Source organism: Dasypus novemcinctus, chromosome 26 (genome assembly GCF_030445035.2).
Source record: "Dasypus novemcinctus isolate mDasNov1 chromosome 26, mDasNov1.1.hap2, whole genome shotgun sequence".
Lineage (NCBI taxonomy): Eukaryota > Metazoa > Chordata > Mammalia > Cingulata > Dasypodidae > Dasypus > Dasypus novemcinctus.
Genome location: NC_080698.1, coordinates 15708369 through 15715509, shown reverse-complemented (window position 1 = coordinate 15715509; position 7141 = coordinate 15708369). Strand labels below are relative to the sequence as shown.

Genomic DNA, 7141 nt, shown 5'->3' with positions numbered 1-7141 from the left:
CCAATGGAGGAGACTGAGGCCACTGATTAGGATTTGGGAAGATTTCTGATTGTGTGGAGAGAAGAGAATCTTTGGACAGAGAATAATGGCTCTTGCTGAGGGAGGGTTTCCTCCGTGCCTGTCCCGGGCATTCCTCGGCCAGATGAGTTTTCATGAAAAGGACGAATATGGAGGAAACTGAGGCATATAGTTGTATTGTGTAAATGATACACTGGCACTAGAAGAGATTGTTTTCAGAGTGTAACCTTTAACATATATTAATTAGGTCATATTAATTGAGTTAATTAGTTGCTATCCATCCATACCTACCCTGTCATCTACGAAGAGAAGCAAATTAAGATTTCTCCCTACTCTAAATTGTTACAACTATTACTGATTGTATTCCCTTTTTTAGGCATTTAAATGGTTTCACTTGTTAATGAATTGTGTTGGTATTTGTCTTAGCACTTTTTTTTTTTATTAGAGAAGTCGTAAGTTTACAAAACAATCATGCATAAGATACAGGATTCCCATACACCATCCTACCACCAACATGTTGCAGTGGTGTGAAACAGTTGTTACAACTGATGATAGAATTGTACTTTGTTAAAACAGTAGTTACCTTTGTTACAGTTGGTGAAATATTATTAAAATAGTTCTATTATCCATTATTTACATTAGGTATTTTTCCCATATATCACCCAATTATTATTATACCATGTTATGTTAATATCATACCTTTGTTATATTTTGTGAAAGAACATTCTCTTGTACTATTAACAAGTCTATCATCTAAATAGGGTTCACAGTGTTGCACTGTCCTATGTTTTATCTTTTAATTTTTATTCTAGTAATATATACATTCTAAAGTTTCCTCTTGGAACTACATTCACCTATATAGTTCAGTGCTATTAATTACATGCACAATAATGTGCTACCATCACCACCAACCACTTCCAAACCTTTACCATCAGCCTAAATAGAAATTCTGTACAAGTTAAGCATCAATTCCCAATTCTCTAACCTCAATTGCTTTCCTGGTAAACTATATTCTAGATTCTAACTCTTTGAGCTTATTTATTATAATTGGTTCATAACAGTGAGATCATACAACATTTGTCCTTTTGTGTCTGGCTTATTTCACGCAACATGATGTCCTCAGGGTTCATCCATGTTGTCACACACGTCAAGACTTCTTTGCTCTTTTATGCTGAATAATATTCCATTGAATGTATATAGCACAGTTTGTTTATCCTTTCATTGATTGGACACTTGGGTTGTTTCCATCTTTTGGCAATTGTGAATAATGCCATTATGAACATTGGTATGCAAATATCTGTTCAAGTCCTTGCTTTTAGTTCTTCTGGGTATGTACCTAGCAGTGGGGTTGCCAGTTCAAATTGTAATTCTAATCTTAGCTTCCTGAAGAACAGCCAAACTGTCTTCCACAGTGGCTGCACAATTTTACATTCCCTCCAGTAATGAATGAGTGTTCATCTTTCACTATATCCTCTCTAACACTTGTAGTTTTCTGCTTTTTTATATAGTGGCCATTCTAGTAGGTGTGAAATGGTATCTCATTGTGGTTTTTACTTTTATTCTTTTTATTTTTAAAGATTTATTTTTATTTATTCGCTCCCCTTCCCCCCCATTGTCTGCTTTCTGTGTCAATTCATGGTGTGTTCTTCTGTGTCCGCTTGCATTATCAGGTGGCACCAGAAATCTGTGTCTCGTTTTGTTGCGTCATCTTGCTGCATCAGTTCTCCATGTGTGTGGCACCACTCCTAGGCAGGCTGCACTTGTTTATCACGCAGGGTGGTTCTCCGTGTGGGGCGTACTCCTTGCACTTGGGGCACCCCTACATGGGGGCACCCCTGCATGGCACTGCACTCCTTGGGCACAGCAGCACTGCGTTTGGCTGGCTTACCATATGGGTCAGGAGGCCCTGGGGATTGAACCCTGGACCCTCCATATGATAGGCAGATGTTCTATCAGTTGAACCATGTCTGCTTCCCTCAATTTGGTTTTGATTTGCATTTCCCTAAAAGCTAGTGTTGTTGAATATCTTTCTCATGATCATTTTAGCCATTTGTATTTCCTCTTTGGAAAAATGTCTATTCAAGTCATTTCCAATTTTTAATATTGGGTTATTTATCTTTTTTATTGTTGAGTTGTAGGATTTCTTTATTTTTTATGGATAGTAATCCTTTATCAGATATATGGCTTCCAAAATTTTTCTCCCATTGAGTAGGTTTTTTTTTTCACTTTCCAGATGAAATCCTTTGCATGAAAGTTTTTCATTTTGAGGAGGTTCCATTTATTTATTTATTTATTTATTCTTTCATTGTTTGTGCTTTGGGTGTAAAGTCTAAGAAACCATTGACTGCCACAAGATCTTGAAGATGCTTACCTACATTTTCTTCCAGGAGTTTTAAGTTATGCTTCTTTTATTTTGGTCTTTCATCCATTTTGAGTTAATTTTTATATATGGTATGAGGTAGGGTCCTCTTTTATTCTTTTCCATATGGATATCTGGTTCTCCCAGCACCATTCGTTGAAGAGACTATTCTTTCCTTATTACTTCCACTTGGCAGCCTTGCCAAAAATCATTTGGCCATAGATGTGAGGGCCTGTTTCTGAACTCTCAATTTAATTCCATTCATCAATATATCTATCCTTCTGCCATATTTAATTCTTTTAGTGCTATTGTAAATGGAATTTTTTTTCTTGATTTTCTCCTCAGATTGCTAATAACTAGTGTATGGAAACACTACAGGTTTTTTCATGTTGAGCTTGTACCCTGCCACTTTGCTGACATTGTTTATTAGCTCTAAGCAGCTTTGTTGAAGATTTTGGGGAACTTTCTATATATAGGATCATATCATCTATGTAGTGAAGGGTTTACTTCTACCTTCCAATTTGAATGGCTTTTATTTCCTTTTCTTGCTTAACTGCTCTTCTTAGAACTTGCAGCACGATGTTGAATAACAGTGGTGACTGAGCAGCCTTGTCTTTTCCAGATCTTAGAGGGAAAGCTTTCAGTCTTTCACCATTGAGTACGATGATAGCTCTGGATTTTTTGTATATGTCTTTTTTTTTTTTTTAAAGAAACATAGATCACAAAAAGTGTTACATTAAAAACTATAAGAGGTTCTCATTTACCCCACCCCCTACTACTCCTCCCATGTCAACAACCTCTTTCATCACTGTGGCACATTATTGCATTTGGTAAATACATTTTGGAGCACTGCAACACTGCATGGCTTATAGTTTACACTGTAGTTTAAGTATATGTCTTTTAACACATTAAGGAAGTTTCCTTCTATTCCTATCTTTTGAAGTGTTTTTATCAAGAAACCGTTGAATTTTATCAAATGCCTTTTCTGCATCATCCAAAATTATCATATGGTTTTTACCCTTTTGTTTTGCTAATGTGGTGTGCTACATTAATTATTTGGTTGTGTTGAACCACCCTTGCATATTTGACATAAAACCCACTTGATTATGGTGTACAATTCTTTTAATGTGCTGTCGGATTCAACTTGCAAGTATTTTGTTGAGGATTTTTACATCTATATTTATAAGAGAAATTGTATCATTGATGTGAAGGCAGTGGCCATTGGAGGGCAGGGAGAGGGAAGAAGAGGTGTGATGTGGGGGCATTTCTGGGACTTGGCTTTGTCCTAAATGATATTGCAGGGCCAGATAGAGGACATAATATATCCTGCCATAACTCACTGAATGCACTGGGGGAGAGTGTAAACTACAATGTAAATTATAATACATGCAGTGTAACAGTGTCCCAAAATGTACTTACCAAAAGCAATGAATCTGCCACAATGATGAAAAAGGTTATTGATGTGGGAGGAGTGGGGGGTGGCATATATGGGAACCTCTTACAGTTGTTAATGTAACATTTTTTTGTGATCTATGTATCTTTTTAAAAAAAGATAAATAATTTTTAAAAAAGAAATTGGCCTGTAATTTTCTTTTCTTGTAGTTCTTTTATCTTGCTTTGGTATTAGCGTGATGTTAGCCTCACAGAATGGGTTAAGTAGTGTTACCTCTTCTTCAATTTTTTGGAAGTATTTGAGCATGATTGGTATTAATTCTTCTTGGAATGATTGGTAGAAGGCACCTGTGAAGCCATCTGGTCCTGGGCTTTTCATTGTTGGGAGGTTTTTTATTAACTCATTCAATCTCTTTACTTGTAATTGGTCTGTTGAGGTCTTCTATTTCAGCTAGAGTCAGCATAGGTTGCTTGTGTATTTCTAGGAATTTGTCCATTTCACCTAATTTGTTGGTATATGGTTATTGTGGGGATGTCTATTTCCCACTAAATTTTGCTAGTGTGTGTCTCATGAACTTTGGGCAACATGGTTAAGTGCATGAATATTAATGATATTATTTTTTCTTGGTGGATTGCCCCTTTTGTTAATATATAGTGTCCTTCTTTGTCTCATAATACTTTTGTGTTTAAAGTCTATTTTTTCCAATATTAGCAGTTACCCCATCTCTTTTTTGGTTAGTATTTGCATGGAATATCCTTTTCCAACCTTTCACTTTCAACCTATTAGTGTATTTAGGTCTAAGGTGAGTCTTTTTTAAAAAGCCTATAGTTGGATCATGCTTTTTTTTTTTTTTTTTGAAAGAAGGTCCATTTATTGTTCTGATTTACTGTCACTTAAAATATTTCATCAAATCATACAGGTAGCAGAAATATATAACATGTCTGTCCCATTAATAGGCCTCAAATATGTTTTGAAAGGCTATAAAATGGAACATATACCATGCCCTTTAAATCACTTCTACCTTCTATACTTAAGAACTGCATGTATAGAAGTAAACGCTGTGTAGTGCTGAGGCAACATTGTAACCTCCTCTCAACACAAAAGGTGTTTACGGTTAAGTGAAATATTATTGTGAGGTCTCAAGTCAATTGATGAATCAATCCCATTTGAGTTTTGGACCAAAAGCAGCATATTACACGTACATCAGAAGAAAATATCTTCAGAAAGAGTGTGTTGTGTGTGTGTGTGTGTGTGCCTGCATAAACACACACAAGCATGCAGAGCATGGGTGCCAAGGAATGGCTGAATGAACCAGTTGATAAATGAATGTTAGAAGTCTGCTGTTGTTGGTAGCACAGAAACATACACAGTTTTCATATTCAAAGTCTTCATGGGGATTTCCTCTGTAATTTCATGCGTTTGAGTTTCATTGAGAAAGAGCCTTAGCTTCCTGCTCTGAAGGCCGAACACCTTGGCTGCTTCATGCAGAAGACCTTGGTAGGTGAGTCCATTCTGCCCACTTGGGTTTTCAAGCAGCAGAGTCCCCACTGTTCCCACTAAACATTCTTGTGGCTCTGCATTCAAGAGCTGCAGGTTGATGTACTGACAAAGAGGGAGCTGATCCTCCAGTCACACCAAGGGTTTTCCCACTGAGACTCAGTAAGTTGGTCTGACCTTTTATTTCTGTTTCACCATGGAAGATAGCCAGTTCTGGATTTTTAATACCAAAAATACTAGTACCAATACTTTTCAACTTTAAAAAGTTCAACCTGTTATCACCTTTTGGATTTTCCAGAAGCAACACTCCACCTTGCTCACTGCCATTTACACAAATGTTAAGATTGACATAGGCACAAGCAGGACCTGGCAGGGATGATCTTCTGGTGAGTGTAATTTCCAGCTCAGATGCCTTTAACTGCACTTTTTCTTGAATAAGGATATTATCTGATCTGGGAACTGGGTATGGTTTCAAGGGAGACTTTATGGTGGAAAATATAAAATCTGTGTGGCTTTCAAAAACATTATCCAGATACCTTCCTTCAGATGTCACATCATAATAAACTTATTTCATCAGTTGGAACCAGATTGCACTTTTTGCGAAATTTCTGGATGCGATTGATGACTTCTCGAGCCATTCCTTCATCTACCATTGACTGGTCAGGGGTGACATCTAAGAGAACCAAAAAGCCTGAGCATCTGAGTGTGCTTCAAACTGTGCACTCCCACCTGTGGTCTGATGGAAAGTGTACATGAGGCAGATGTCTTCTTCGTGCAATTCATGACCTTCTACAACAATGGTCTCACTCTTTTGGAGCTGTTCCAACTCCTCATTCATCAGCTGCTTGATGGAGGTCATCACTGCTTTAAAGGCTCCTTTCAGTCACTTCCCAAGGACCATGTGGATCATGCTTTTTTATCCATTCTGTCAACCAGTGTCTTTTGATTGGGGAATTTATTCCATTGACTTTCAGTGTAAAGGCAGTACTTACTTCAGATATTTTCTCCTTTTGTTTTTGTTTATTTTTTATGTCATATCCATTTTTTTCTCTCATTTTACCCTTTTAGTTACCCTTACTAATAATCTTCTTTTCTACACTCTCCTCCAGGACTCTCTCTCCTGTCTTTTTCTATCAGCCTGCAGAATGCCTTTTAGTACTTCTTGTAAGCTGGTATCTTCTTTTTTTCCTTTAATTAAAAAAAAATTTATTGCAGTATATCACTCACACATAAACATACATAAACAATTAGTGCACAGTAGTAGTTGTGAACTTACAAAACAAACAAACATAGCACCCTACAGGACTCTCATAACTCACCCTACCACCAATACTTTGCATTGTTGTTAAACATTTTAAAATAATGTTAAAGAGTATTGTCAAAATATTACTGCCAACCAAAGTATTTTCCCCAATCCACCCTATTATTATTATCTTTATATATGAACAAACATAAACAATAAGTATATAGTAAAAGTTGTGGACTTACAAAGCAAATATGCATACCATTATACAGGTGTCCTATATGTCAACCTTCCACCAACACCTCGCATTGTCATGAGACATTTGTTACAGATTATGAAAGAACATTGTTAGAAATCTTACTACTAATTATAGTCCATATCTTATATTTGGTGTGTTTTCCCCCAACCCACCCTATTATTATTTTTTAATATATTTTTTATGACAGAAGCTGTAAACTTCTAAAACAATCATGCACATGTACAGAATTCCCAAACAACATCTATCTATCAACACACTACACTGTGGTGGAACATTTGTTACAGGTAAAATAATATCATCTGATTGTTACCACACCCAAAGCATACATTTGGCTCACATTCTCCATACTGCCCCATTATCAACACAGTACAT

The 7141-nt window shown here is 36.5% G+C and overlaps 1 pseudogene; it reads right to left on the bottom strand.

Moving 5' to 3' along the window:
• Positions 1-5046: 5046 nt before the first annotated feature.
• LOC101414471 (isoleucine--tRNA ligase, cytoplasmic pseudogene) lies at positions 5047-6168 on the bottom strand (annotated as a pseudogene).
• Between the last annotated feature and the right edge of the window lie 973 nt (positions 6169-7141).